We start from the raw sequence: 10,000 nt of genomic DNA on the forward strand, positions 1-10,000 counted from the left end.
GAGTCCCGCTCAAACTCGTTAGTTCCTTTGGTCGATGAAACCTCACTATCTTTGTGACCTAAGGATGGGTGGTTTGGGGGATTCTGTAGATCTATCTACTGTGTCATCAGCAGCCATTGCTTGGCCTTCCTTGGTCCTAGCCTGGGTGGAGAGGGGGCTTGGGCATTGATCATATGAATATATGGTCAGTATCTAGGGCATTGTCCTGTTTGATAGGGGAATATCACTGTCCCTTACCTCTGCGATTCATGAACAGCTTTTAAACCTTTGAAACTTTTCGTTCCGATTTAAGAAACAATTAATTGTTTTATTTGAAAACGAGTAAGTTTCCCAAAATTAGATTAGATTTCAAAGACATCTTAAATGATCGCCATCTTTCATGAAATACGCGCATGGTACTGGGGCGTAATTATATATTCAAAATATATTATCGTCTTCCATTAGTTGCAATTATGATTATACTGAATCACATCTGCTGGAGACATATTTACGAACATCCGTTACGGGGAAAAAAAAACCCGGAATCATTTTAATGTCGCAGGACACATCGGTGACCGGGGAGTAAGATGCGTTAATCTCCGTGCAATTACCTTAACTTCCCCTCTCAATTAGAACACTTTCTCTTTGTACGTTGTAGCAACTAAGGAAAGAAAGAGCCATATTCTACTTACCTGACTCTACTAATAACATACGCCAAGGCATTTGATGGATATAACACAAATGGATGATAAATATGTTCTCGTAAAGTGCAACAGTGTAAATCGGCGAAGTAAGCAAAGGGAGGAAAAAGCTGAAGGGAAAGATGTTTGATGTACCAGCTATCTAATACAAAATACAAGTTGTCCATAAAGTCTCTTTATAATCTAGAATATATATTACAAAAGTGAATGAAGATAAATATTTGGAAATTATCACAAAACGAGTAAATACTGGATGTGTTTTTGTTTAATTTTGTATACCTCTATATAAACACCATAACTTACAGGAAACACACCAAGATGGTATTTTTTTTTCTTTCTATTTTAGCTGTAGAAATGGCATTAGTGATATTTTACATAACCCACAAGAAAGACGTTGTGGCAGGATGTTGCAATACAACCCCCTCACCCTTGAATCACTCTAACTGACAATTGTCCCACAACACAAACTTTCCCCTTACTTTATCAACCGGACTCTTGGACAGAAGGAAAATTGAAACCAAACATATCCTTAAAACTATATTTCTTAAACTAAAATAAATCATAAATTATCCACAATCAAAATAAACACTTAAAACTAATCAAAACTTAACACTATATATATATATATATATATATATATATATATATATATATATATATATATATATATATATATATATGATAACCAAAACACCATTCATATAAACAAAAAAAAATATCAAAACTTAACATTAACCGCACACCACCAAGACCAAAAATAGATATGTGTATATATAATCTTACGAGACCAACACTCGTTCACAGAAAGCCGAACTGTCTTTACGGCACAGTACACACTAACACAGCTCTGTGATCAACAGTCCGCTGGGTGGCAATTTGCCATAACTGCCTCGGTGATTGGGGTGGTCGTTATAATCATAATCATCATCACCATCATCATCATCATAAACATCATCATCATCAGCAATCTCAATTCACAGGCCTAGGTCATCAACAGTTCAGCAATCCAATACAACAGTCCAAACAAAATCAGTTACAGGCCAGGTCATCAACAGTAAATCCACTTTCAAAAAGTAACTCTCCAAAGGAGGAATCACGGCCTGCAAAAATAAAAAAGAAAAACACTTACAAACACTCCTAACTAACTTAACTATCGCACTATAATCAAAGATAAATAATAAACTGTTCCTATCATTCACAATCACGAAAAGCAAAGATAAACAAAACTGTACTTACTCAGAAAATCAATAATCACTTCCAACGCTGATAAGAAAAACATAAATATAATCTAGCATTCACACACGCAACTGCCTTAAGCTGCAGTCAAATAAAAAAAAGCATTCTCCCAAGACATTCACCACTGTCGTAACCTAACTAAAAACATAAACAAACAATCTCATTTAAACCAACAGTCTTTCTCACTACAAACAATCGATACACTAACTACTTTCGCTCGCTAACACAATCTCTCTCTCTCTCTCTCTCTCTCTCTCTCTCTCTCTCTCTCTCTCTCTCTCTCTCTCTCTCTCAGGATTTGGCGAAAAATATAAATAAACCAGAAATAAATCCTCCACATTCCTCCACCCTTACTTTGCCAAATCCTTCTCACACAACACTTACAATATTTTTTCCATTACCCAGTCGCTGTCGGAAACGGGACCTCTACTCCGAGTAACTGGGCCTCCATATACTCTCTCATTCACTTCTTCCTTATCACAATCATTCGCTACATCAACACTATTCTTATCTAAATCCCTATCATCTAATATACCATGTACAATCCCATCTACCGCGTTCTCGTGTGGCCCTATAATTACACTAATTTCTGTAAACAGTTCATCCATTTCATCAGAAACATTTTCAACTTTAGCAAAAGATTCATTCATGCTACTTATCATTCTCCTGTCTCTCATTCTTGCGTTATTCATTTTTTCTTTTACATCATCTAACGAAAAGCCACACACACTATAAGTATCATTCATACTCAGCCACGTTTCATCTGTATTAATACATTTATCCTCCACACTCACTTGTACATTTACACCCTTGTCATATTTATTCGTATTCTTACCTATACCTATAAATTTTCCTTGCACTTTCTCCTCACTTAAAACATTCAAACGCCTCTTTTTCCTATATTTAACTAACACTAATTGTTTACTTTCCAGCCCTAATTTCTCATGCATACTAGGTTAATACTTGCTCATTTCCAACCAATTACTCATCCCATTCTCACAACCATTGATCCTATTCCTTCCACACACACAGGAGGACTCACCCAGCTGAACTCTCTTACACTCTAGTTTCCCGAACATCCTGGTTGACTTACTCCCTTCTTCCTACATACTCTAGCTACATGCCCATCTGCACCACATTCAGTACACTTACCCCGCGGCTCCTTGCACATTCTAGCATAATGACCATCCTTACCACAATTGCCGCAAATCACATCTGTACGATTACTCCGGCATCCACTCGCTATGTGCCCAGTCAAACCACACCGATAACATTTTACCCCTTTCTCTTTCTTGCACTCGCTAATTCTATGCCCTACCTCACCACATCCAAAACAAGCACCTAGAGCCCATCTACATTCATTCTTCTTATGTCCTACTTTCCCACATCTGTAACACTTCTCTTCACGGATACAACTACCTGACCTACCTTGCGGCGCACTAGCACTCCTATCCCTCCAAACCTGATTCCCTTGCCTAAACCCTTCATTTGTCCTTACAGGTATTCCCACATTACTCGCCCTAACACTCCTATCTACTACACTATCAGCTACTCTCATCGGTCCTCTCATAACAGCATCTCTAAAACTAACAAATTCTGACACACTTTCCTCCATTCCAGTTCTTACACTCACAGATTTACTTTCTTTCATACAACTATCCAACTCGTAATCCTCAACTATCTCTAAATTATCATCCCATGTCAATCTTTCTTTCGTCCACCTCATTTTCTCCTTCCGTTTCAAATTAACAAACTCAGCAACATTCTCGGGTACAATAGCCAAAAACTTCTTCATTAACTCCTTATTCTCATTTATACCTTCATCCCCATACTTCTTCCTAGCTAAAGTTTCCAACCTACATACATACATCGATATCGCTTCTCCTGCATTCATCCGTGTTTCATCAAAATCATTCTTACGCTTATACTTAACACTTCCTTTCATACGTTTTACCTGCTCAAATATTCTCTTTTTCACACTTTCATAATCAACGTCACCTACACTCATTATCACTCCATACATTGTCAACAAATACCCAGTCAAATATTCTCCTAACTCCCTAGCCCAAACTCTTTTACTATCACCATACTTATCCTGACAATACCTCTCATACTCCTTGAAAAACTCGTATACATCCCTACTACTATGCTCATTGAACCTTTCACACAGAGGTACCTCTCTCATAAACACAGTCTTACACACATCACGTTCATTCTCACTGCTATCATCACTGCTACCTTCCTTCTTGTTTCCTACTTCCTTGCTAGAGTATAAAGAATCTAACTCCACACTCCTACTCCTATCCTTGATTATACTCTTCCTAGCCCTTTTCTTACTCACCACTTTCACCCATTCACGATCATCCTTGCTCTCATCCTGACACTTTTTCTTCTCTTTCTTTACATCACTTTTACCTTTCTTCTCATTCCTTCTATCACATTTCGGTTCATCCTTATTATGCCTAATTCCCTTATCTTCAATCTCACTATCACTATTACTATTACTATCACTATCACTTCCTTTCCCATTATCACTAACCTTAGCCTTCTCATCCCCTATCAACCCATTACCCGAAGCTGACGAGACTCCTCCGACTGCACCTTCACCCATTAAAGTTTTCATCTTCCCCATGACTTGCCCCATCATAGCTTCCAATCGGTTCTCCATTTGTTCCTCATTCTCTTTCATCCTCATCTCAAAACATTCTTCCACTTTCTCTACAGTTCCCTTCAACTCCCTAAGCTCCTTCTGCATCGCCATATTCTCCCAGTTCAACCTCTCATTCTCTACTAGCAACCTCTCCTCACGCTCCTTACTCAGCCGAAATTCCTCCTTCAAAACCCTTTATTGCTCCTCCATTTTTCATCAACCTTATATCTAATTCCTAATCCTAATTCAGTCCTTTGTCCAACAGTCCAGCTTCCAATCCCACCTCGGCAGTCCCTGTTCGGGCGCCAAAATAATGTGGCGGGATGTTGCAAAACAACCCCCACACCCTTGAATCACTCTAACTGACAATTGTCCCACAACACAAACTTTCCCCTTACTTTATCAACCGGACTCTTGGACAGAAGGAGAATTGAAACCAAACATATCCTTAAAACTATATTTCTTAAAATAAAATAAATCATAAATTATCCGCAATCAAAATAAACACTTAAAACTAATCAAAACTTAACACTATATATATATATATATATATATATATATATATATATATATATATATATATATATATATATATATATATAATAACCAAAACACCATTCATATAAAAAAAAAATTACCAAAACTTAACATTAACCACACACCACCAAGACCAAAACTAGATATGTGTATATATAATCTTACGAGACCAACACTCGTTCACAGAAAGCTGAACTGTCTTTACGGCACAGTGCACACTAACACAGCTCTGTGATCAACAGTCCGCTGGGTGGCAATTTGCCATAACTGCCTCGGTGATTGGGGTGGTCGTTATAATCATAATCATCATCACCATCATCATCATCATAAACATCATCATCATCAGCAATCTCAATTCACAGGCCTAGGTTATCAACAGTTCAGTAATCCAAAAAACAGTCCAAACAAAATCAGTTACAGGCCAGGTCATCAACAGTAAATCCACTTTCAAAAAGTAACTCTGCAAAGGAGGAATCACGGCCTGCAAAAATAAAAAAGAAAAACACTTACAAACACTCCTAACTAACTTAACTATCGCACTATAATCAAAGATAAATAATAAACTGTTCCTATCATTCACAATCACGACAAGCAAAGATAAACAAAACTGTACTTACTCAGAAAATCAATAATCACTTCCAACGCTGGTAAGAAAAACATAAATATAATCCAGCATTCACACACGCAACTGCCTTAAGCTGCAGTCAAATAAAAAAAAGCATTCTCCCAAGACATTCACCACTGTCGTAACCTAACTAAAAACATAAACAAACAATCTCATTTAAACCAACAGTCTTTCTCACTACAAACAATTGATACACTAAATACTTTCGCTCGCTAACACAATCTCTCTCTCTCTCTCTCTCTCTCTCTCTCTCTCTCTCTCTCTCTCTCTCTCTCTCAGGATTTGGCAAAAAACAAAAATAAAAATAAACCAAAAATAAATCCTCCACAACGTCCAGTGGAGTGATATTTGAAAAACGAGGTGGGCATGGAAATGACCATCTCTGCCAATCCACTGGGTCTGGAAAAGTATGATTTAAGAATCAGCAAATATGTAGTCCCAAATGTGGTGGTGCGCCATCTTGCTGGAAAATGATGATTGATTGAAGGTCATGTAGTTGGGGAGCCACATATTATTATTATTATTATTATTATTATTATTATTATTATTATTATTATTATTATTATTTGCTAAGCTACAACCCTTGTTGGAAAAGCAGGATGCTATTAGCCCAAGGGCTTCAACTGGGAAGACAGCCCAGTGAGGATAGGAAATAAGGAAAAACTAGAAGAGAAGTTTTAGAACAATAATAACATTAAAATAAACTTTTCATATATAAACCATAATAACTTCAAAATAACAAGAGGAAGAGAAGCAAGATATAGTATAGTAATCAGACAAAAGCCAGAAGTAAACATATGCGGTAATTGATGTCTCTTTGAACAGAAAGGCATCAATGATTTGATTGTACATCGATTCCACACCACACATTCACTTTAGAAGTATCTCGGCGATGTTCCCTAGTCATATGTCATATAGAATTTCTGATCTCCATATTCTCGCATTATGGGTATTAAGATTTTCTGAAACATAAAAGGTTGCCTCACTCGGGTTCCAGTATGAGTTGCCCTTTTTAAACGTACAATCTTACGTTCTTGTGTATTGTAGGACAACACCGTTTACGAAAAAAAAAATAATAAAAAAAAAACCGTAATTACAATCGGAAATTCTCCGTAACAATATACTGTTCTCAACCGTATTTCAGTAAAATACAGGAGACCGAAATTTTACCTTACTTTGCTTTTATCTTTTTACAGTTAGGCGATCGCAATATCCCCCTTTTACGTCAATATATCCGTTTTTAAAACGGTAAAAATTGTGGAATAAATGTTGCCAGACAGTTACCGTTTTTTAAATGCAATTTTTTAACAGTGACGGTGTATGGATGTAAGCGTCTGGCAGACTTCGTAGGGAGATCTACGGCTTGTCGTATGCGATCGATGTTTTCCTCAGATATTCTTGGTCGTCCACTCCTCCCTTTATCCAACTCTGTCCGTGCCTCCATGAATTTCATGTGCCATGCACGAATTGACGGACACCAATGATGGTGGATCTCTTCCATACCTAGTTCTTCAGTTTCACTGAGTCCGCGTATCGGATTTTGTTTCAATGAACCACGAGACACTTGCGCCTTTTCTCAAGGAGTAGACATTTTGATGGGTTCTTCTAACAGTAGGCTACATCTTTCATTAACAGGGTATCTAAAATAAACAAAAAAATGTGACAAAAAATACTGATAACTGCTAAGTACATAGAACAACTCTGATTAAGATATCATATCAATGGCTTTTGTAATGTAGTTTTTTAAACTGTAAGGAGACTTTATGGAGTATGGACACCTTGTATACTTATATATATATATATATATATATATATATATATATATATATATATATATATATATTTATATTTATATATATATATATATGTATATATATATATATATATATATATATATATATATATATATATATATATATATATATTTATGTGTATATATATAATATATATATATATATATATATATATATATATATATATATATATATATATATATATGTGTGTGTGTATATATATATATGTATATATACACATATATATATATATATATATATATATATATATATATATATATATATATATATATATATATATATATATATATGTGTGTGTATATATATATATATATATATATATATATATATATATATATATATATATATATGTATATGTATATATATATATATATATATATATACTGTGTGTATATACTATATATTCAGATTAATAAAGAATATTTCCAATATAAAAGTCAAAAATGGAAAATTATCAGAATTAATGTGGTAAAGAACCTACGTTTTTCCTTTTGACTTGAAAGAAGGAAAATCCATGTTTGAAGAAAGATAAAATTCCTGTATAAACTAGAATTACTCAAGGATAATCACATCTTTCTATAAGACGTTGGAAGCTGAAAACGTTTTACTTGGTACTTAGTTTTTGCAATAAATGTTAATTTTCTGAATATAATTAGGACTATTTTAACGTTCTCTGAAACGTTTAAGGCGTTCTTATTTATAATCATAGTATTCATAAGGGTCATACCTTAGTTACAGGAAAGTAAATTTGCATAGCACAGTTATAACCATTTCAAATTCAGCCGTCACATTTAAGTCTCCCTACAGTATTATTCACTTTTGAAACTCACACCTCATAATATAGCTTTATATGAAAATAAAATAATTAATACGATACTTGCAGTGCCTATCCTTAAAATTACCGAGAGTTTATTTGAATACTAGTGTAAGCAACCCATCAAAATTGACGGCTAAATATTCATAGTTTACATATGACTTATGTTTTGACGGTGTTACTGCTTTTAGAATGATTTATTGTTAATGTGTTCTCATCATTTATTTATTTCCTTATTTCCATTCCTCAATGGGCTATTTTTCCCTATTGGAGCCCTTGGGCTTATAGCATCTTGCTAAAATACCTAAATAGGGTTGAAGCTTGGCTAGTAATAATAATAATAATAATGATAATAATAATAATAATAATAATAATAATAATAATAATAATAATAATAATAATAATAATAATATTAACAATCGATATGCTGACGCACGTACATGCAACCCACTCTCACCAAGGCACATGACTACTCTATCTCTCCCCTACCGGATTGATGTAGAGAGCAGAGCGTGGAGCGTGGCCAGAAATACCTAAATTTCTATGTACACACACACATATATATATATATATATATATATATATATATATATATATATATATATATATATATATATATATATATATATATATATATATATATATATATATATATATATATATATTATAGGCGAGATTGATGGTTTAAACAATTTACTCGAGTTGGTTTCTTATTCTAATATTTACGAGAATCAAGGGGTAACATTACACCTTCCACATATAGTAATGTTATTTCTGTAATACAAAGTTACGCATTTGCGAAAATCTATAGGAAAAGGTGATTCGTAATGGTGGTACTTAGCAAAAAGAAGAATAATGTAGATGATCTCAGAAAAGACCAAACTAATTTAATAGAATTATTACTGTGAGAAGGATATATGTCGATCTCTTCCCCTGTTTAATTGATTAACGGCTCACATACTACATAGTATTTAATAAACTTCATTACGTATAGAAATATACTAAAATTTCTATGAATATTGCCGAATATATTGATGAAAAGTATTAACTATTTTAAGCTAAGAGGGGTCCTTTTCGATTTACATTTGTTTAAAATACCTAAAGTGCATTAACAAAAGTATAATTACGATAAAAAAAAAAATCATACAGATTATTATATCAAAATTATATTCGTTACTGAATCTAATCAATGCATTTGTTCGGATGAAAAGTGTTTTAAAAACCTAGGCTAATTATCTAAACAAATTAATATAAAAATAAACTTCAAAATTATAGATGAATGTTAAACTTATGAAAATACTTTTGAATATTATCAGCATGAACGTATAAGACTAAATAGTTGATGCAACTGAAAAACAAGGGATTATAAAATGCAAACATCTTCAAATATGTTTAAGTGTCTCTAAACGAAACAAACAACAATGTCTCAATGCAAATTCTCCCTTTGTCTAGACAACGATTAAGAAGCATTATCACGTATATGACCCACTTAACACTCGACCGTAAATCTTACACTTCTAACGGGCAGTTTCGTCAACATTGTCTAGCAATTTCTTTAGATAAATAGACTAAATATCGTTCTTCTATATGAAAGAGAGAGAGAGAGAGAGAGAGAGAGAGAGAGAGAGAGAGAGAGAGAGAGAA

The sequence above is a fragment of the Palaemon carinicauda genome, chromosome 12 (assembly GCF_036898095.1).
Source record: "Palaemon carinicauda isolate YSFRI2023 chromosome 12, ASM3689809v2, whole genome shotgun sequence".
NCBI classification, from domain to species: domain Eukaryota; kingdom Metazoa; phylum Arthropoda; class Malacostraca; order Decapoda; family Palaemonidae; genus Palaemon; species Palaemon carinicauda.